This window comes from Rutidosis leptorrhynchoides, chromosome 6, assembly GCF_046630445.1.
Source record: "Rutidosis leptorrhynchoides isolate AG116_Rl617_1_P2 chromosome 6, CSIRO_AGI_Rlap_v1, whole genome shotgun sequence".
NCBI lineage: Eukaryota > Viridiplantae > Streptophyta > Magnoliopsida > Asterales > Asteraceae > Rutidosis > Rutidosis leptorrhynchoides.
Window position 1 is genome coordinate 220,659,156 of NC_092338.1, and position 25,160 is coordinate 220,684,315.

Genomic DNA, 25,160 nt, shown 5'->3' on the forward strand with positions numbered 1-25,160 from the left:
ATTCTTAGGTTACCAAGCAATAATAATCAGGGGAAAAATATTCATATCAATTGTGGCAATTATCACGTTCGCATAATTCAATGGTGGTAATTATCACGTCCACATAATTCATTTGAGGAATGTTTTTCTTGTGTCTATCTCGTCAAACATTTATAAAAGCATTTCATGTATTCACAGTTCAAAATGTATTTCAAAAGTATTTAATAAAGCAGTTGTAAAAGTAGCGCATGTATTCTCAGTCCCAAAAATGTAAAGAGTAAAAGGGGATCTAATGAACTCATAATACTGTATTTTGTAGTAAAAATACATATGACGACATTGACAAACTGAATAATGCAGGGTTATCCTCGGATTCACGAACCTATATCAAGTATATATATTAACATATATATTTCTAATCGAACAACTAAATTTACATATAATTAGTGATATAATTGTTATTTTTATAAATTATATGTTTCATCAATAAGTAATTTAAATATTTCTATTTTATGTACTTTAACTAAATAATTAGTATTTATTATGATATGTTAATTTAGATATGTTATATGTATTAACTATAGTACTGTATAACTAAAAATTATTTGATAAATTAATATTAATAATAATAAATAGAAAGTTGTATTATTTTAAAATAATAATATTAGTAAATATATTTGATAATGATAATAGTAATAATTATGATTCTAAAAATAATAATACTTATAATGATAATAATATTTGTAGTAATATTGATAATAATAATAATAGTGATAGTTTTTAATGATAATAATACTTATAATAGTAATGAATATGATAATTTTAATATAAACACTTTTGTTAAAAATAATGATTGTAAAAATTGATAATAATAATAATAATAATAATAATAATAATAATAATAATAATAATAATAATAATAATAATAATAATAATAATAATAATAATAATAATAATAATAATAATAAATTAATAATAATAGCTACCTCCAAAAGAAAAGGCTTTTAAAAAAAATGCCATTGCCAGGAGTCGAACCCGAGACCTCTCGTTTAACCCTAACATTCAAAACCATCCCTCTGCTCTATCAAATCTGTCTTAATTCACGGAAATAAACTACATATTTGACTGTTTCTCTTCCTTGTTTTTCAACATCATCACCATCTATTATCATCATCTATTGTCATTCCTATGAACAATTAATCGTCAATCTTCATATATCATCATCAATATCATCGTCTAACATCTTTATTAACACTTATCATCATCATTATCAAATCTTAATGTCATGTATCAAGTTAACCTAGTCTTCATTATTATTATAATGCATCACCAAAATCATCATTCCATAATCAATACCATCATCGTTGTAATTAGTATCTATACATTTTTCATTATCACCATACTGTATCATCATCGTATCCATATCATCATAATATTACTACCATCATGTAATATTATATCATAATTATAATCATTACCCTAATCTCATCGTGGCATCATCATTAAACCTCATACCCACCCCATAATCATTTTCACTAATCCTAATCCCCTCGTCATTTTATCAACAACATAAGTCTGTTCTTGGTCACGTCTTACGGCCCAAACAAAGAGGAATGGCAGCCCAAAACAAAATCATGGCTCTAATTCATAATTTAAAAGCCTAACCTATTATTGTAGTCCAAATAAAATATTGTGGGTTCTTCGATTTCCTCCAACTGCTACGAACAAAATGAATATTGCCACCAATCAGACAGAATATTCGATGGACAAAAGCATGTAGTACCAAGTCATCCCTAATTGCTTTTAATAATCAAGTGGCTTAATCTTGTTTAAAGGAAATATCGGCCATAAAGTTTCCCATGTAAATACTATACTATAATACACAATCAAGTGGGTTACCTAATTGTACGTGTCGGCCAATAGCAAGAGAAAAGGAATATGTGTAGCATAAATTAGAAATGCTACATAGAAAACAGAAGCATGAGTTGCAAGCTTGGAGATCAATTATAATTAAATGGTTCGAGGTGATGGAATTCAACACAACAACAAGTTCATAATGTTTATATTATCACAAAACCAATTTTATGAGTGTTAAGTCAAGCGGAAGCATTATTTCATTTATAAACAAGTGTTTATGTTAAACCATTTTGATTGAATTTCATGTTAATATCAAGTCTTTAAAGATATGTTTACAAATAAGATGAGAAGATAAGAAATGTACCTCCTCAAGCTAGTTGAGGGTCGTTTTCTTTGTTGCAAGAAGATGGTGAAGATGATATTGATTAATGGAGCTTTAAAGCAATGAAACCTCAAGTGATAATACCCCAAACTCTTCATCAACACCTTATGCAATAGTTAGGATTTAATGACACTAGAATTAGCTTGCAAAAAAAAAAAGAAATGAACTCTCTTTTCCTCAAGAAAGCTCACGGCAGCAGCAGTGCAGAATGAATGCTGTCCAGTTTTTTTTTTTAGTTAAAATATCAAGAAACACTTAAGTGAAGTGGTCAAGTTTTGGTTCAAGTAAATAGCATGCACCTCTAAAGTTGTGTGTGAGTTGGAAGTAACAAATGAGCATGGGATATTGTCTTGAAGACCAAAAAAATTCTGCACACTCTTTTTATAAATAATGTTATATATGTATATATACATAAACTTGATACATATATATATAAACATGTATTTATTTTGTTACTTTCACATTTTATAAACATTTTTATAAAATATAACACAACATAATCATTTAAACCTATAAACAATTATATATAAATTATCCAAATAATTTATCTCAAGTGATCATATTTTAGAAAACCGATTTTCTAAAGTCCAAGTGTCACGTATTTATTTAATGACCCAATCGTCAAGACTAAATACGTTTTAAGGTGTCGGTAAGTTTGTTATTGGGTATGACCCGACTTGGATCATAACATACTAGCCACATTAATTTAATATGTCGCTCGGGCATACGAAATACCTTCAATCTCCCACTTGTACGAGAAACATAAGAAATTAATGCAAGTGATGGATACCACCTAACGACCGTCCATCAACCCCAATATGTTATGACTTTGTGCCATTCAATAACATCATCCCTTTCGAGTTCCCATCTCGAATATGAATAGGTGAATCTTTCATTATATCCTTTCGTCATAGATGTCATGTCAAATCCAAGAGATATAGAGTGATCACTCTTATTTAGATTTAACTTTATCAGGCCTTAGACATCTGACTCTCAACGAATAAGAGGGACAAATTCCATCTTGATTACATACGTCCTAGATATATACTTTGTATTACACCTGAGCTCTTCCTTATGAACTACCTAATTTCAGAATAGCGAAGGAAAGAATCAAGGCACAATACTTGGTAAATATCCGAATCCAATATGTATCTCAGGTCAGAGGATACAATGATATTCACCTTTACTCAAGATTACATGTGATCAACCACAAAGGCTCCATTTAGTAAATCTTGAGGGCGGGTCTTCCAATATTTGTATCCCACAAATATCTATGAACCTTGGTTGCAACCTTGCCCCACATTCATCCCGTGAATGTATACCAATCCAAGTTCATAATAGTCTAAATCTCACACTTGCTCCCACAAATGTGATCGACTACGGAATTTAGAATAATTATTTATTCATGGATAAAATATGCAAAATAGGAACATAACTCAAAATAAATTAATGCCACAATTATATTAATGAGTTTGAACAGATTTCGTTCCGTTAAAATACTTAAATTAGATCATGACCAATCACTAGAATATCGAAGCCCTAATGCACAAACATGTCCTGTATGTTTTGATCCATGTAAGAGCTTTGTGAGGGGATCCGCTATATTAAGATCTGTGTGAACTTTGCGAATACATATCTTTCCCTTTTCAACTTCATCCCTTATGTAGTTGAATCTCCGCTCAATGTGACGGGTCTTTTGGTGAGCACGAGGTTCCTTGATTTGAGCAATCGCACCCTCGTTGTCACAAAAGATCTCAAGAGGGTCCTGAATGGAAGGGACTACTCCTAAGTCGTCAATGAATTTCTTCATCCATGCAGCTTCCTGAGCTACCAATGAGGCGGCAATGTACTCCGACTCTGTAGTGGATAATGCAACAATGTCCTGTTTTGAACTCTTCCAAGAGACCGCACCTCCATTTAATGTGAAGACATAACCGGATTGTGAACGAGAATCATCACGATCATTTTGGAAACTCGCATCCACGTAACCTTTTACAGCGAGTTCCTCCTCACCAGACCCGTATATAAGAAACATATCTGTAATGACCCGCACTTTTTCGATCGTTCTATACTTATAAGATTAATATTTACATAAATTAAACCTTACCAACATGATAAGCAACCCAAATTGTTGAGACTTATGTTTTTGAAAAGAGATTTACACAACGTTTGACCGTCTAGTTTGACCGATGATATCATGAACTATATAACATATGATAATTATACGTTTGTGTATATATATGTATATATACATATTTAACATGATCTAAGGATGTTTTAATATCTCATTTTGTATTAATAACAATAAGTTATAAGTGTATTTTGAAACTACTAACTTAAGTTTTCAAAACGATAACCATACGTAACGTTATTTGACATAAATACTTATGATCTATAATGTTTATACATATATCGTATAAGTAATGTATTTAATCACTTTTTAAGGACTTAAATACATAAAACAATATAAGTGTATTTACAAAAGATAGTTATATTTGAATCCTCGTTCCGTTTTCTCAAGATTTCTATACGTATATCAAGGGTATATGTACCTGTATCATACCCAGTTTCTATACGTATTTACTATTGGTATATACACATCAAATCAACATCTAAATCAGCCATATTACTACCCTCCAAGAGAGGTAACCTTGATTGGATGCTAGCATGGAAAATTTCACAAGATTACAACATAAAAATCTTGTTTTGTCCCCCCCCATTCACGAAATTTTAACCTTATATACCCCATCCATTTTTCAATTTTTACTACATCATTTCTCTAGCTTTGAACACACACTTACAAGCCTCATGCATCCCTAAGAAATCCAGCAAAAATCCTCTCAAGAATCACCTTAATAACCACCATATCAAGATCAAACAAAAACACTACAAAATACTACTTTCATTTCAAGTTTATGTCCTAAGTTGCTTCCAATCTTCAATCCAACTCCACCACTCTTTGGTTCTAGGATTTTTCTTATTTCTTACAGAAATCTTGTCCAAGTAACTTGAGGTAGTAACTTTGTTCATAACCTTATTCGATTCATATATATATAACTATCTTATTTTATGGTATACAATTTTAACAACAAGAACATAGTTTGAATGATTTCAAACTTGTTTGCAAACTAAATAGATCCTTCTAACTTAACTTTTAAAATACTTCAAGACCTGTAATATAACTTAAATATATTCTAATTTAACAAGGTATAATTTGGTTTTTCAAAGAACACCTTAAAAACTGTTTTTACGACGTCGGAGTGTAACCGGGGGCTGTTTTGGGTTGGATAATTAAAAACCATCTTAAACTTTGAATTGGAGGTTTATTTTCTGGAAAAATGATTTTTACTATGAATATGATAACACATAAAAATTTCATGATTTAACTCAAAGTATAAGTTTTTTAGAAAAATGGTCATTAAATGATATTTTTGTAACAAAAATGATTAACTTCATAAGTTTCACTAAAATTTGACCTATGACCTGTGATTTCGAATACAAACTAAGGTATTTACAGTTCATAGTCTTAAAGAGGGACTCGATCCAAGGAAGTGGCAAGTTGAATCAACGAAAACGGAGTTGTAACGAAGAAACTATGACCAAAACGAGATCGGATATCTAAGACTAGTTTAACTTCGGGATTAATTGGGAAAAATTAAATAAAATCACATCTTTCTAAGATAACATGATATTTTATATAATTCAATTTTATATGGTTCAGGATCACCCGTAAACAACACGAGAAGATTAATCATAAGATCCCATGATTGTACGCAACACGTCATTTGACAACACCGGTACTTTATGTACGCAACACGTCATTTGACAACACCGGTACCGTGGGTCAAGATTAATCTCGACCAATACATATACGATGGGGTTTTATTTATTTCGTTGGGGGTTTTATTTATTTCATTGCGAGTATATTAAACATCTAAAAATGAACCATTAAAATTGAATTACTAACAACGAACTGCTAACTACGGACTAAGGAATTATTCAGAGTATTAAAAGTATAACAAGTATATATATGTGACGTTTGTTTAAAAAGAAAAGGTATTGATATATTATATATGGATAGGTTCGTGATATCAACCGGAGACCAAGTCAAATTATATATATATATCTTCAAGACGAAAGTGAGTATATAGTCCCACTTTTAAACTCTAAATATTTCGGGATGAGAATACATGTATTTTATGTTTTACGTTATGGACACAAGTAACTGAAAAATATATTCTACGTTGAGTTGTACCACTGGCATACTTCCCTGTAGCTTGGTAACTATTATTTACAGCGGTATTGTAAACGCGAATCCTGTTGATAGATCTATCGGGCCTGACAACCCCAACCGGACTGGACGACCAGTATTCAACGGTTGCACAGTACTTCGTTTCGTGACTACACTTGGTACGGTGTAGTAAGATTTCATAATAAAGGGAATATGCGACGTGATTAAATGTTAAGTATGGTTACCAAGTGCTCAACCACTTAGAATATTTTTATTAAACTGTTTATATACGAAATCTTGTGGTCTATATATATATTGCTGCCGGCACTAAACCTATATCTCACCAACTTTATGTTGACCTTTTAAAACATGTCTATTCTCAGGTGATTTCTAAAAGCTTCCGCTGCATTATGTTGAATTTGAGCAGGATCTTGCGTACGCATATTTGTGTCAAAAATAAGACTGCATATCCAAGAACTTGTGTTGTAAAATATGCTAGAAATCGTGTTGTTATCATCATTTGTAAAGTTTGTAAGTCGAAGATTATCGCTAAACGATAATCATTTTTATTTCGTCCAAAGCTTGTATCAAAAATAAGAATCATGGTTTGTAATGTATAATATATGCAGTTTTTCTTTTAAAAATGTCGCATATAGAGGTCAATACCTCGCAATGAAATCATACGTTATCTAACACGTTCTTACGGTTAAGGACGGGTTATGACATGTGGTATCAGAGCGGTGGTCTTAGCGAACCAGGTTTGCATTAGTGTGTCTAACTGATAAGTCGTTAGGATACATTAGTAAGTCTGGACTTTGACCGGGTCTGATTTAAAAACCATTGCTTATCATTGTTGGTTAAAATTTATATGTAGATATTATGTAGTACTAATGGTTTAGTTGTTGTGTGATAGATGTCGGGCTCAAAACTTGTTATCACATTCAGCGACTCCGAACCAGAATCTTCAGATGGTGTTCCAGTCATTAACCTATCCGATGACGAAGATAATATCTTTGGGGAAGACTCACAAATTCCGGATGAACCGACTATAGAGAACCCGGAAAGTGAACCCGAGGAGGAAAGTGAACCCGAGGAGGAAAGTGAATCCGAGGAAGAAATACAGGAAATTACAAAAGACAAGTTCGAACTAGGAAAGAAACGAAAGGCTAATGAATTAGAAAATTCAAATCCCGAGTTTAGTAAGGATGATGTGGCACCAACTCCACTAGACACTACCACCCCTATTCCCGCTATTCCTATTCGTTCTATCCTGGCATCCAGTTCTTCAGTCCCACAGCCAAAATATAGGCAGACAGCCAGGATAAGCGTTAAGCGATTCTTTGAACCTAAACGTCCTAGAAAATAGACCAAACGATGCGCTGCCGTATTAAACCATGGGATCATATAATGTTTTGTATAATATTATTAGTGTGGTTTGCTTAATGTTCGATGTAAGATAAGCATATGTAAAATAGTGAAGTGTGAAATGCAATAATTTTCCATGGTTAAGTATTATTTAGATGGTAGTAATTGATTCTGTACTAAGCTATTAAGTATGAACATTAACGGGTAGGTACTACCCTAGATATAATTATAAAACGCTAATAAGAAGAAAAGGCTTTTATAATAATACCTGGTTCATATTATTAATAAGCTATAATGTACTGTAAATATACACTACATCTATAATATTCCATATGAATAATTATTTTCTTTTCATTCTTATAGAAGAATATGGCGCGATTGAACCGAATGACGGAACAAGAAATCCAGGAACTCATCAATCAGCGAGTGAACGACAGAATGTTATGGGTCGAGGCTACAAGAGGTGCTGCAGTTAACCCAAATCCTCGTGTGGGGTGCACTTACAAAACTTTTCAAGCTTGCAAGCCCTCATCATTCAGTGGAACAGAAGGACCGATCGGTTTAACCCGATGGATAGAAAAGATGGAGACTGTGTTTAAAATCAGTGGTTGTGTTGAAAAGGACATGACCAAGTATGCATCGTGCACTTTACAAGATAGTGCACTCACGTGGTGGAAAAATTATGTGAAGGCTGTAGGAGGAGATGTAGCTTATGATACTCCATGGGAAGAATTCAAAACAATGTTAATCAACGAATATTGTCCAAGGAACGAGGTTAGGAAGTTGGAAGATGAATTACGAAGTCTGAAGGTTATTGGTACTGAAATCACCAACTACAATCAGCGATTCATGGAATTAGTTTTGCTATGTCCTGAATTGGTTCCAACCGAAGAACGGAAGATTGAAATGTACAAAGATGGTTTGCCCAAAAAGGTCAAGGCAAACGTTACAGCATCGAAACCTAAGACAATTCATGAAGCTATAACCATGGCAAACGAGCTAATGGATCAGGTCATCATGGATAAGAAAGCATCCAATACTGATGTGAAGGTATCAGGTAACAAAAGAAAGTGGAATGGAAATTATGATCGGGGTAACCAACAACAATCTTTTAAGAAACAAGAAATCACGCAAGGTGCGGGTAGTGGTTTAAGCTTTGGTTACAAAGGACAAAATCCTTTATGTAACCGATGCCACAAACATCACTCTGGCTACTGTAATGTGGTATGCAACAAATGTAATCGAAAGGGTCATCTTGCTGAAGATTGTAGGGCTCTCGTTACAAATACAAATGGTACCAAGACTCCTGCCACCAATGCAAATAGAACTGCTTTGGCTACCATTACTTGTTATGGGTGTGGAAAACAAGGTCACTATAAGAGCCAGTGTCCGAATCCAGAGAAGAATAATGGATCTGCACGTGGAAGAGCATTTGTTATTAATGCTAGAGAGGCGTGTGAAGATCCGGAGCTTGTTACGGGTACGTTTACCATTAATAACTTATCCGCATCTATTATATTTGATACTGGTGCCGATAGAAGTTACGTGAGTAGAGGCTTTTACGCTAAATTGAATTGTTCATCATTACCTTTAGATGCTAAGTACATGATTGAGTTAGCTAATGGTAAACTAATTAAAGCCGATAAAATTTGCCGTGATTGTAAAATAAATTTAGCCGAAGAAACATTTAAGATTGATTTGATACCCGTAGAATTAGGAAGTTTTGATGTAATAGTCGGCATGGACTGGATGTCCAAAATAGGAGCTGAAGTTGTGTCCGCCAAGAAGGCAATTCGCATTCCTCGTAAGAATAAAACGCCAGTAATGATTTATGGAGAGAAGGGTAACTCAAAGCTAAAACTCATTAGTTATTTGAAAGCTCAAAAGTGCTTGAAGAAAGGGTGCTATGCTATCTTAGCACATGTTAATAAAGTCGAAAAGAAAGAAGAAGAGAAGTGCATCAATGACGTGCCTGTGGCAAGAGATTTTCCTGAAGTATTTCCGGAAGAGTTGCCGGGATTACCGCCATTTAGATCTGTAGAATTTCAAATAGATCTTGTACCAGGAGCTGCACCGGTTGCCCGTGCTCCATATAGACTTGCACCGTCCGAGTTAAAAGAACTTCAGAGTCAGTTAAAAGAATTACTGGATCGTGGATTCATACGACCAAGTACTTCACCATGGGGAGCTCCGATTCTATTTGTTAAAAAGAAAGACGGATCTTTCCGAATGTGTATAGATTATCGTGAATTAAATAAGTTAACTATCAAGAATCGGTATCCACTACCGAGAATTGACGACTTATTTGATCAACTCCAAGGATCATGTGTGTACTCGAAAATTGACCTAAGATCGGGCTATCATCAATTACGTGTCAAAGAAGAAGATATACTGAAAACTGCTTTTCGGACACGTTACGGTCATTACGAATTTTTGGTCATGCCGTTTGGATTGACGAATGCGCCAGCTGTATTCATGGACCTCATGAATCGAGTTTGTAGTCCATATTTAGATAAGTTTGTTATTGTTTTCATTGATGACATTCTTATCTATTCCAAGAGTGAGCAAGAGCATGAGCAGCATTTAAGGTTGATATTAGAGTTGTTGAGAAAAGAACAGCTATATGCTAAATTTTCTAAGTGTGCTTTTTGGTTGAAAGAAGTGCAATTTCTTGGCCACGTTGTTAGTAGCAAAGGAATTCAGGTTGATCCAGCAAAAATTGAAGCCATTGAAAAATGGGAGACTCCTAAGACACCAATGCAGATACGCCAATTTTTGGGTTTAGCCGGTTATTATAGAAGGTTTATTCAAGATTTTTCCCGAATAGCTAAGCCGTTGACAGCGTTAACGCAAAAAGGGAAGAAATATGAATGGACTTCTGAGCAGGAGAGTGCATTTCAATTACTGAAAAAGAAGTTGACTACGGCGCCTATTTTATCGTTACCAGAAGGGAACGATGATTTTGAAATATATTGTGACGCTTCGCGACAAGGTTTTGGTTGCGTTCTTATGCAACGGAAGAAAGTTATTGCATACGCATCCCGACAATTGAAGATTCACGAGCGAAATTATACGACGCATGATCTAGAATTGGGAGCAGTCGTGTTTGCATTGAAGATGTGGAGACACTACTTGTATGGAGTTAAATGCACTGTGTTTACTGATCATAAAAGCCTTCAACATATTTTTGATCAGAAACAGCTGAACATGAGGCAACGTAGGTGGGTTGAGTTAATAAACGACTATGATTGTGAAATTCGTTATCATCCCGGGAAAGCGAATGTGGAGGTTGACGCTTTAAGCAGAAAGGAACGAGAACCAATTCGAGTACGAGCGATGAACATAAAAATTCGCATGAATCTCAACTCACAAATCAAAGAAGTTCAACGAGAAGCACTTACTAAAGAAAATATAGGAAATGAAATAATGAAGAAGTATGAGAAGCAACTCGTTATGCGGGAAGATGGAATTCGATATTTTGCAAACCGTATTTGGGTACCAAAGTTGGGTGGATTAAGGAAGTTAATATTGAATGAGGCACATAAGACAAGATACTCGATACATCCTGGAGTTGGAAAGATGTATCAAGATCTTAAGATGCATTATTGGTGGCCTAATTTGAAGACAGACGTTGCAACATATGTTGGGGAATGTTTAACTTGTTCCAAAGTCAAAGCAGAACACCAGAAGCCGTCAGGATTACTTCAACAACCAGAAATCCCAGAATGGAAATGGGACGGTATTACCATGGATTTCATCACGAAGTTACCAAAGACTTCCTGGGGATACGACACTATTTGGGTAATTGTTGATCGTCTTACCAAATCTGCACATTTCTTGCCTATAAAGGAAACGGATAGAATGGAGAAACTATTACGATTGTATATAAAGGAAGTTGTTTCAAGGCATGGAATACCTATTTCCATTATATCCGATCGTGATAGTAGATTTACATCAAAGTTCTGGCAATCACTACAGGAGGCCCTAGGAACTCGTTTGGATATGAGCACCGCATATCATCCGCAAACGGACGGGCAGAGTGAAAGAACAATTCAGACTCTTGAAGACATGCTCAGGGCATGTGTGATCGATTTTGGAAACGGATGGGATAAGTATCTACCATTAGCAGAATTCTCGTATAATAATAGTTATCATGCGAGCATTAAAGCTGCACCATTCGAAGCATTGTACGGAAGGAAGTGTAGATCTCCTATCTGTTGGAATGAAGTAGGAGATCGACAATTAACTGGTCCCGAGATCATACACGAAACGACTGAGAAGATAGTACAAATTAAGGAGAGATTGAAAACAGCCCGTAGTCGCCAAAAGAGCTACGCCGATGTCCGAAGGAAACCATTAGAGTTTCAGATCGGTGACATGGTTATGTTAAAGGTGTCACCATGGAAAGGTGTAATACGCTTCGAAAAAAGGGGTAAACTGAACCCAAGGTATGTAGGCCCGTTCAAGATCATCGAACGCATTGGACCGGTAGCTTATCGACTCGAGTTACCGCAACAACTCGCCGGAGTACATAATACATTTCACGTCTCAAACCTTAAGAAGTGTCTTGCAAAGGAAGATCTCACCATTCCTCTTGAAGAAATCCATGTCGATGAGAAACTACAATTCATCGAAGAACCAATCGAAATCATGGATCGTGAAGTTAAACGGCTCAAGCAGAGCAACATACCGATCGTTAAGGTTCGTTGGAATGCTCGAAGGGGTCCCGAGTTTACTTGGGAACGAGAGGATCAAATGAAACAAAAATATCCACACTTGTTTTCCGATGACGCAAAATAGGTACAATTTTAAAATTTCGGGACGAAATTTATTTAACGGGTAGGTACTGTAATGACCCGCACTTTTTCGATCGTTCTATACTTATAAGATTAATATTTACATAAATTAAACCTTACCAACATGATAAGCAACCCAAATTGTTGAGACTTATGTTTTTGAAAAGAGATTTACACAACGTTTGACCGTCTAGTTTGACCGATGATATCACGAACTATATAACATATGATAATTATACGTTTGTGTATATATATGTATATATACATATTTAACATGATCTAAGGATGTTTTAATATCTCATTTTGTATTAATAACAATAAGTTATAAGTGTATTTTGAAACTACTAACTTAAGTTTTCAAAACGATAACCATACGTAACGTTATTTGACATAAATACTTATGATCTATAATGTTTATACATATATCGTATAAGTAATGTATTTAATCACTTTTTAAGGACTTAAATACATAAAACAATATAAGTGTATTTACAAAAGATAGTTATATTTGAATCCTCGTTCCGTTTTCTCAAGATTTCTATACGTATATCAAGGGTATATGTACCCGTATCATACCCAGTTTCTATACGTATTTACTATTGGTATATACACATCAAATCAACATCTAAATCAGCCATATTACTACCCTCCAAGAGAGGTAACCTTGATTGGATGCTAGCATGGAAAATTTCACAAGATTACAACATAAAAATCTTGTTTTGTCCCCCCCCCCCCCATTCACGAAATTTTAACCTTATATACCCCATCCATTTTTCAATTTTTACTACATCATTTCTCTAGCTAGGAACACACACTTACAAGCCTCATGCATCCCTAAGAAATCCAGCAAAAATCCTCTCAAGAATCACCTTAATAACCACCATATCAAGATCAAACAAAAACACTACAAAATACTACTTTCATTTCAAGTTTATGTCCTAAGTTGCTTCCAATCTTCAATCCAACTCCACCACTCTTTGGTTCTAGGATTTTTCTTATTTCTTACAGAAATCTTGTCCAAGTAACTTGAGGTAGTAACTTTGTTCATAACCTTATTCGATTCATATATATATATAACTATCTTATTTTATGGTATACAATTTTAACAACAAGAACATAGTTTGAATGATTTCAAACTTGTTTGCAAACTAAATAGATCCTTCTAACTTAACTTTTAAAATACTTCAAGACCTGTAATATAACTTAAATATATTCTAATTTAACAAGGTATAATTTGGTTTTTCAAAGAACACCTTAAAAACTGTTTTTACGACGTCGGAGTGTAACCGGGGGCTGTTTTGGGTTGGATAATTAAAAACCATCTTAAACTTTGAATTGGAGGTTTATTTTCTGGAAAAATGATTTTTACTATGAATATGATAACACATAAAAATTTCATGATTTAACTCAAAGTATAAGTATTTTTAGAAAAATGGTCATTAAATGATATTTTTGTAACAAAAATGATTAACTTCATAAGTTTCACTAAAGTTTGACCTATGACCTGTGATTTCGAATACAAACTAAGGTATTTACAGTTCATAGTCTTAAAGAGGGACTCGATCCAAGGAAGTGGCAAGTTGAATCAACGAAAACGGAGTTGTAACGAAGAAACTATGACCAAAACGAGATCGGATATCTAAGACTAGTTTAACTTCGGGATTAATTGGGAAAAATTAAATAAAATCACATCTTTCTAAGATAACATGATATTTTATATAATTCAATTTTATATGGTTCAGGATCACCCGTAAACAACACGAGAAGATTAATCATAAGATCCCATGATTGTACGCAACACGTCATTTGACAACACCGGTACTTTATGTACGCAACACGTCATTTGACAACACCGGTACCGTGGGTCAAGATTAATCTCGACCAATACATATACGATGGGGTTTTATTTATTTCGTTGGGGGTTTTATTTATTTCATTGCGAGTATATTAAACATCTAAAAATGAACCATTAAAATTGAATTACTAACAACGAACTGCTAACTACGGACTAAGGAATTATTCAGAGTATTAAAAGTATAACAAGTATATATATGTGACGTTTGTTTAAAAAGAAAAGGTATTGATATATTATATATGGATAGGTTCGTGATATCAACCGGAGACCAAGTCAAATTATATATATATATATCTTCAAGACGAAAGTGAGTATATATTCCCACTTTTAAACTCTAAATATTTCGGGATGAGAATACATGTATTTTATGTTTTACGTTATGGACACAAGTAACTGAAAAATATATTCTACGTTGAGTTGTACCACTGGTATACTTCCCTGTAGCTTGGTAACTATTATTTACAGCGGTATTGTAAACGCGAATCCTGTTGATAGATCTATCGGGCCTGACAACCCCAACCGGACTGGACGACCAGTATTCAACGGTTGCACAGTACTTCGTTTCGTGACTACACTTGGTACGGTGTAGTAAGATTTCATAATAAAGGGAATATGCGACGTGATTAAATGTTAAGTATGGTTACCAAGTGCTCAACCACTTAGAATATTTTTATTAAACTGTTTATATACGAAATCTTGTGGTCTATATATATATTGCTGCCGGCACTAAACCTATATCTCACCAACTTTATGTTGACCTTTTAAAACATGTCTATTCTCAGGTGATTTCTAAAAGCTTCCGCTGCATTATGTTGAATTTGAGCAGGATCTTGCGTACGCATATTTGTGTCAAAAATAAGACTGCATATCCAAGAACTTGTGTTGTAAAATATGCTAGAAATCGTGTTGTTATCATCATTTGTAAAGTTTGTAAGTCGAAGATTATCGCTAAACGATAATCATCTTTATTTCGTCCAAAGCTTGTATCAAAAATAAGAATCATGGTTTGTAATGTATAATATATGCAGTTTTTCTTTTAAAAATGTCGCATATAGAGGTCAATACCTCGCAATGAAATCATACGTTATCTAACACGTTCTTACGGTTAAGGACGGGTTATGACAATATCCTTAGTCCTCCTAAGGTATTTCAATATACTTTTAACAGCAATCCAATGGCTGTTTCCTGGATTATTCTGGTATCTACTTGTCAGGCTAAGAGCGCATGACACATCTGGTCTAGTGCATATCATTGCATACATGATTGACCCAATAGCAGATGCGTAAGGGACCTTCTTCATTCTCTCTTGTTCATCTTTCGTGGTAGGACACTGAGATGAACTGAGAGGCGTTCCTCTTTGAATAGGTACCAAACCTTTCTTAGAGTTGTCCATCTTGAACCTTTTCAGGATCTTTTCAATGTATGCACTTTGATTTAAACCTATCAGTTTCTTGGATCTATTCCTGTAGATCCCAATCCCCAAAACGTATTGTGCTTCTCCAAGATCCTTAATGGAGAAGCATTTACTTAGCCAAGTTTTAACTCCTTGCATTGCTGGAATATCATTTCCAAATAACAATATATCATCCACATATAGTACAAGGAACATGATAGTGCTCCCACTAGCTTTCTTATATACACAAGCTTCATCACCATTTTTAATGAAGCCAAATTTCTCGGCTTCCTCATTAAAACGATGATTCCAAATTCTAGATGCTTGTTTCAATCCATAGATTGACTTCTTTAACTTGCATACCTTTTTAGGATATTTCGGATCAACAAAACCTTCAGGCTGAACCATATAGACATCTTCCTCAAGATGTCCATTTAGGAAAGTGGTCTTGACATCCATTTGCCATATTTCATAATCATAATGAGCAGCAATGGCAAGTAATATCCTAATAGACTTTAGCATTGCCATAGGCGAAAAAGTTTCATCGTAGTCAACCCCTTGAGTTTGAGTGAAACCTTTTGCTACAAGTCTTGCTTTATATGTATCCAAGTTTCCATGCATGTCGGTTTTCATTTTGAAAAGCCATTTACAATCAACTAGCCTAGAGCCAGGAGGTTGCGCAACAAGTTCCCAAACTTGGTTGTCATACATGGATTGCATCTCAGCGTTCATGGTTTCCTGCCATTTATCTTTATCAATCCTTGATAAAGCATCTTGGTAGTTTGTTGGTTCATCCAAATCAACCACATAGCAACCATCCATGAGAAACCCATATCTCTCAGGAGGATTACTAATCCTACCAGATCTACGAACGTCTTGTGTATTTTGATCATCCATTTGATCATTCTCAACATTTTCATGTTGAGTGCAAGTGTCAACCAATTGTGTATCATCTGCTTGATCTTGAACCTCTTCAAGATCTATCTTCCTTTCACTATTTCCTTCCATTAGGAACTTAGTTTCAAGGAATTCAGCCTTTCAAGCAACAAATACATTTTTCTCGGTTGGATCATAGAAATAGTATCCCATATCATCCTTGGGATATCCTATGAAGACACACTTCGTGGATCGAGCATTCAACTTATTAGGGAGGTAATGCTTAGGATAAGCTTCACATCCCCATACCTTTAAGTATGATAGAGATGGAGGTTTTCCAAACCACATCTCATGAGGTGTTCGTTCCACTTTCTTGGTTGGGGCCATATTTAAAATACGAGCCACAGAGCATAGACAATAACCCCAAAATGATAGAGGTAACGAGCTTCTGGCCATCATAGATTGAACCATATCTATTAGGGTTCGGTTCCTCCTTTAGGAAACTCCATTAAGTTGTGGTGTCCCGGGTGGAGTAAGTTGCGAGATAATCCCACAACTTCTAAGGTGATCTTGGAAAGCATCGCTTAGGTATTCACCTCCTCTATTGGTACGAAGTACCTTGATTGTCTTATTGAGTTGATTTTGTACTTCGTTTTGATATTCCTTGAATGCCTTAAAAGTTTCATCCTTATGTCTTAATAAGTAGACATATCCGAAACGACTAAAGTCATCAATGAAAGTAACAAAGTATCTTTCACCATTCCTAGTCATGGGTTTAAAGGGTCCACATACATCCGAATGTATTAATCCCAATAAATCTTCAGCCCTTTCATAGGTCCCTTTGAAAGGTGATTTAGTCATTTTGCCTTGTAAACAAGATTCACATACATCAAACGAGTCCATCTCATTTGATTTCAAAAGTCCATTCTTTTGAAGTGTACGCATTCGATTCTTGTTTATGTGACCAAGGCGACAATGCCATAAGTAGGAATCACTCAAATCCCTTTTGAGTTTCTTGGTGCTAGTATGGTATATTGAGCTACTAGATGATGTGTCATCATGAACCAATTCATAAATTCCATTTGAAGGTGAAGCCTTAAAATAGAATACATTATCTAAATAAATGTGGATATCATCATTAACAAAATTAAGATAAAAACCACATTGTTTTAAACGGGAAACTAAAATAATGTTTCGACATAAATCCGGTGCATACAAAACATTGTTCAAAATAAGTTCCAAACCACTTGGAAGCTTTAATACAAAGTCTCCTTGAGCTTTCACTTGCACTTTGGCTCCATTACCCATAAAGAGACTTGATGTTCCCGTTTGCTTGCTACTTCTTTTGAACCCCTGCAAAGAATTGCAAATGTGAGTTCCACATCCAGTGTCTAATACCCATGTATTAGAAGAAGTAATACTAAGCTCTATATATACCATATATATATTACCTGAGGTTTGCCCCGCATCCCTCTTTTCCTTCAACTCCTTAAGGTAGATCGGGCAGTTGCGTTTCCAGTGACCCATTTCACCGCAACCGAAGCACGGGTCTTCCTTGGGGTTTGCTTGTCCGGCAACCTTTTGCTTCTTGTTCTTGTTTTTGGTTGGGGTAACCATCTTCCCCTTTCCCTTGCCTTAATGGGTGGGTCCTTTCCTCTTAGCCGCCTTTGGCTTAGAGGTATTATTACATTTGGACCCACCATCATTGACCATTAGCACGGGTGAAGCCCTCTTACCCATGCTAGTTTCTGCCATCCTAAGCATGACATGAAGTTCGCCAATGGTCTTATCCATCCCATTCATATTGTAATTAATTACAAATTGGTCAAACCTCTTTGACAAGGAGTTTAGGATAAGATCCGTGGCTAGCTCATTAGATATGTTGAGATTAAGACAGTTTGCGTGATCAATGAGGCTTTTCATCTTAAGGACATAAGATGAAACGGATTGGGAGTCGTCCATACGACATGCATGAAGCGCTCGAACGGTCTCGAAGCGCTCGACACGTGCTTGTTGAAGGAACATCTCCTAGTATGATGCTCGAAATCCTTTTGGAGTTCGGGTATCATAGTCCCAAGCATTAGGCAGGCGACTTGCACCGAATCGGCGCAATACTTATCCCAATAAGCCATGCCTTCCGTATCATCCTCGTCGGGTTGATCGGGAATGGAGTTTTCCAACACATACGCTTTATCCTCGAGTTTGAGGACAATCCTAAGATTGCGGAACCAATCCATATAGTTCGTATGGTTGAGTTTTTCTTTCTCGAGGAGAGACCTTAACGATAGGTTGTTCAGGTTAATAGGTGCGTTTTGCATGTTGTTGTTATTGGCGGCCATCTACAAAATTTAACAAAGTTCATTTAAGTATCGTTTTAAATTTAATAAACAATACCCTTTAAATATTAATTGACTTATTAAATATTAGAATCCAACGGTAAATCAAATTTCGGTTAGGTGACCTTTATCCCGTTATTTGATTTAGCTGGGTAGTCATTTATATGACAATTGCAATCCTTTTGCAACTTCTAAATTATGGGATCATGCAATCCTTTTGTATGGCATATTTATCCCATCAACGCTTATTTGTTCCTCATGCTTCGGTGACCCTAAGTTCATGATTCCCAAATCAAGTCGTCCTACTTGTGTAAACATGTAAAATTCAACATACAAGTGGTTAGGTGACCTTTATCCCACAAGTGTGCCAAATTTACCTTAATCATATTAGTTTGCTCATAACGGTTAGGTGACCTTTATCCCATTATGAGTTCCCTAATATTTTCAAGTGTCACACAAAAGGATGGCGTTTAACTTGTTTGCCTTGTTAATTAAGGGATTTTAAGTTTTCTTTAATTCTAGTTTGAGAAAACATTTATGCCATACACCAACATGCATTTAGTGTATGGTATTTATGAAAATCCATTTACATGTCATGTAATAAAGATATTTCATTACTTTGATATAAACCATTTTATATGTGCTATCTGTTTCTTGTTCTTAATAACCATTTATTAGCGTCTTTTGCCATTTCAATTTAACCAATTAAATTGTAGTTTGGTACATTTCATGTTGTTAATAATTTAACCAATTAAATAGTAGTTTTGCTTGTTGTTAACTTGTGTAATAACTTGTTGTAGTAACATACACAATCCACAATCATACAAGAAATTAAAACAACCACGCATGCAAAACAAATGTTCACAATCAAGCCTTTTGGTAGACATTTTGTTTAGCCAAAAACAAAATGCCACCGGGTAATGGGTCATAACACAAAGTAGGAGATTTTACCACTCTCACTTAATCTTGCATCCAAGTAGATTCTTCTTGTGTTCTTCCTTTGACTCCATTCTTTCATCTTCATTTTTACAAAAAATATATCCTAATACATTTTTCTAAAAATGAAAATATAACCTAATCTATTTTACATACCAAATATGAAATAAATTACATAACCAAAATTAATATTACATGCCAAATGAATAATTAATTTTACAAACCAAATGAATGAATATTACAGCCATATCAATTGAATAATAAATCAACCAAATAAGCATTCATACAAACACATGGTCATGGCTAGATTGTGAACTTACAACATACAACAAAATTGACCAAACCAAGAACCATCCAAACCCGAACATATTTTACATTCTACTTTCATGCATGTTACTAGAATGCAAGTATGATGGGTTTTAAGGTCATCTAATAGAAGCATATTTTAAAGACCTCGGCTCTGATACCATTGATGGAATTCAACACAACAACAAGTTCATAATGTTTATATTATCACAAAACCAATTTTATGAGTGTTAAGTCAAGCGGAAGCATTATTTCATTTATAAACAAGTATTTATGTTAAACCATTTTGATTGAATTACATGTTAATATCAAGTCTTTAAAGATATGTTTACTGATGTCAAAGCTAAGGGATACGAAATAGTTTATATTTTACTAGGAAAAACTATTAAATACGATAAAATTTTACACAAGATATTTATTTATTTATTTATAGAATGGATATACTTAAACCTTGCTACAATACTTATAGGCAGTGTACCTAATCGTACAGTAGTGTAGTTTTTAGTAAGTCCGGTTCGTTCCACAGGGAATCTTTTTTTTAAACAAAGCTCAACGCTATATTAATTTACTTTTATAAAAATACAAACATATATATAAGTAATATTATTATTATAAAGGGGGGTTTTTACCGTTTAATGATCGGTTTGTCGATTTTAAGACTTTAGTCGCAGTTAAAACCTAATGTAAAATATTAAATTAATAAAAGACTTAATTTAAAGCGTAAAGTAAATAACGATAATGAAATTGCGAATAATAAAAGTGCGATAAAATAAACTTGCGATAATTAAAAAGGACGATAATTAAAAGTGCAATTAAATAACAATAAATAAAAGTGCGATAATTAGAAGTGCAATTAAATATAAAATAAAGGAAATTAAATATGAAATAAAAGAATTATGCTTATTTAAACTTCCGTAATCATGATGTTTGACGTGTTGATTTTAGTTTTATGCCCATGGGTTAATTGTCCTTTGTCCTGGATTATTTAATATGTCCGTCTGGTTTTTGTCCATAACAGTCCATCAGTCATAAATATAAAGTGCGAGTGTCCTCGTCAAATTATCCTTATACCCGAAGTTAAATATTCCAACTAATTGGGGATTCGAATTGTAACAAGGTTTTAATACTTTGTTTAATGAATACACCAGGTTATCGACTGCGTGTAAACCAAGGTTTTACTACTTTGTTAACAATTACACCAATTACCCTTGAATGTAATTTCACCCCTGTTTTAATTATTCTAGTGGCTATTAATCCATTCCCGTGTCCGGTTAAATGAACGATTATTCGTACATATAAATACCCCGCCCATCGTGTCCGATCGAGTGTATATGGTAATTTATAAGGACGCCCAATTGTAAATCTTTATATTAACATTAACAAACTATCATTTAGTTAAACAAATATAAAGCCCATTAATAGCCCATAGTCTAATTTCCACAAGTGTCGTTCTTTTGTCCAAACCCCAATTATGGTACAAAGCCCAATTACCCAATTTTAGTAATTAGCCCAACATCATGATTACTTCGTTTTAAATAAGCATAATAATAACTTAGCTACGAGACATTAATGTAAAAAGGTTGAACATAACTTACAATGATTAAAAATAGCGTAGCGTTACACGGACAGAATTTCGACTTACACCCTTACAACATTCATTAACATACCCTTATTATTAGAATTATAATTAAAATTAAAATATAAATTATAAATATATATATATATTTTACGTATGAGAAGAAGAAGAAAAAGATTATTTTTACGATCAGAATTCGGTTGGCTTTATAGGCAGAATTTCATTTTGGGGCTCCGCGACTCGCGGTGAAATCCTCTTCAAACTCCGTGAGTCGCGGAGAATGAATTTACAGCTCAGTCCCTTTGGAGTCTTTCTCTGCCGACGGTTTTTATTTAAATATAATATATATATAATTAATATAATTAATTATATATTATATTATATTTATATACATAGTTAACTTGTAATTTTTAGTCCGTTGCGTCGAGCGTTAAGAGTTGACTCTGGACCCGGTTCCGGATTTTCGAACGTCCTTGCGTACAATTTAATATCTTGTACTTTGCGTTTTGAATCTTGTACTCTTGTAATTTCGAGACGTTTCTTATCAATAATTGGAACCTTTTTGATTGTCTTTTGTACTTTTGAGCTTTTTGGTCGTTTGCGTCTTCAATTCGTCGAATCTGTCTTTTGTCTTCACCTTTTATTATTTAAACGAATATCACTTGTAAATAGAACAATTGCAACTAAAAGCTTGTCTTTCTTGAGAAATAATGCTATGAAATATATGTTCGTTTTTAGCATTATCATTTACAAATAAGATGAGAAGATAAGAAATGTACCTCCTCAAGCTAGTTGAGGGTCGTTTTCTTAGTTGCAAGAAGATGGTGAAGATGATGTTGATTAATGGAGCTTCAAAGCAATGAAACCTCAAGAGATAATACCCCAAACTCTTCACCAATACCTTATGCAATAGTTAGGATTTAATGACACTAGAATTAGCTTGCAAAAAAAAGAAATGAACTCTCTTTTCCTCAAGAAAGCTCACAGCAGCAGCAGTGCAGAATGAATGATGTCCAGTTTTTTTTTAAGATAAAATATCAAGAAACACTTAAGTGAAGTGGTCAAGCTTTGGTTCAAGTAAATAGCATGCACCTCTAAAGTTGTGTGTGAGTTGGAAGTAACAAATGAGCATGGGATATTGTCTTGAAGACTAAAAAAATTCTGCACACTCTTTTTATAAATAATGTTATATATATATATATATATATACATAAACTTGATACATATATATATAAACATGTATTTATTTTGTTACTTTCATATTTTATAAACATTTTTATAAAATATAACACAACATAATCATTTAAACCTATAAACAATTATATATAAATTATCCAAATAATTTATCTCAAGTGATCATATTTTAGAAAACCAATTTTCTAAAGTCCAATTGTCGCGTATTTATTTAATGACCCAATCGTCAAGACTAAATACGTTTTAAGGTGTCGGTAAATTTGTTATTGGGTATGACCCGACTTGGATCATAACATACTAGCCACATTAATTTAATATGTCGCTCGGGCATATGAAATACCTTCACGAGGTCCTTTTAAGTGGGTGATGGTTTTGTTGGGTTTGTTATACAAAAACAGAAGCTATCGTAGCAGCTCAGCCGGATATAAGCTAAAGGGTTTTGTGATGGTTATGGTGATTGTTCATAGAAGAGAATAGAGAGAGAGAGAGAGAGAGAGGTTAGAAGTGGTGGGTTTTGTTCGTGTTAGGAAACTGAAACAGTAGGTTCACGATGGAGTGGTGGTGGTTGTGGAACGAAGAAGAAGTAACAAATATGGTGGTGTTAAAATGAATTAAAAACAAAAGGGACGAGTAAGAGAGGGTGTTGTGTTGGTGATTAAAGAAACATAAGTGATAATACATGGTGGTGATGGAGTTTATCATGGTGGTTTGGTTTCGGGTCTAGCTTGCCGGCATATTAACTTAAACGATCAACCAATAGTGATGTCAACTAAATTAAGTGGTTTAGTCTTGAGTTCATGAAGAAGGAAACAAGAAAGAAGGAGAAATAAGTGGGTTTTGAGGTGATTATTCTAGAAGAAATGTGGTTCACGGGTTGGTTTCATAATGTATGTAATATATATATAAAGTTTGCTAGTGGATATATGATGGTTTGATTAGAAGTAAAAACAGAAAAGTTAGATGGTTAGATAGTGGGTGTTGAATCTTATGCCATTTATGTATATATTATATATATAAAAGCTAATAGCTAGTGGAATCATAATCATATAATATAAAACGTGCAAGTATGATAATTGAGTAAGAAGAAGAAAGAATACAAATACAATGGTCCCAATTTGTTATAAGTTTCCATCATCAATAATCTATATAATTAAATATAGAACACATTAAATGAATGATATCACTAACGTATTAAATTAAATAATCTATCAAAACATTGTCTAATCTAAATATTAAGTAAACCAATTAACCCAATAAACATACACGCGTACAGCAACAGCAAAAGATATCACAAAATTTTGTGGGGTTTTATGGAGTTCATTCAGTGAATAAAAAAAAAGGTAGTAGTACAATATGTCAGTATGCATGTATGTTGTAAAAAGTCTTGTTGGGTGGGCTTACCTAAGAAACAAGTGGTAAGGGAAATTGATTGATCGATAGCATGGACAAAAACAAAACTTGTGTGCTTTGATGAAAAGGATGGAGTATTATATATATATATATATATATATATATATATATATATATATATATATATATATATATATATATATATATATATATATATATATTTTAATAATAATATCATATTTTATTTTTATGTTACATAGTTAATTAATGCATATAATATTTTAAATTATACTTCAAATGTATATATATATATATATATATATATATATATATATATATATATATATATATAAAATTAAATATTTAAATATATATGTATCTATTAACAACTAGTTGTTCGTGAATCGTCGGGAACAGTTGAAGGGTAATTGCATATATGAAAACAGTTCAAAATTTTTGAGACACAACATTACAGACTTTGCTTATCATGTCAAAACCATATAAAGATTAAGTTTAAATTTGGTCAAAAATTTCCGGGTCATCACAGATATGATTTGTATAGAATTGTTACAATATTTCCCGTAGCTACAACAATCAAAAAAAATATACAATCTTGTTTTACCCATAACTTCTTCGTTTTAAATCCGTTTTGAGTGAATAAAATTGCTATGGTTTCATATTGAACTCTATTTTATGAATCTAAACAGAAAAATTATAGGTTTATAGTC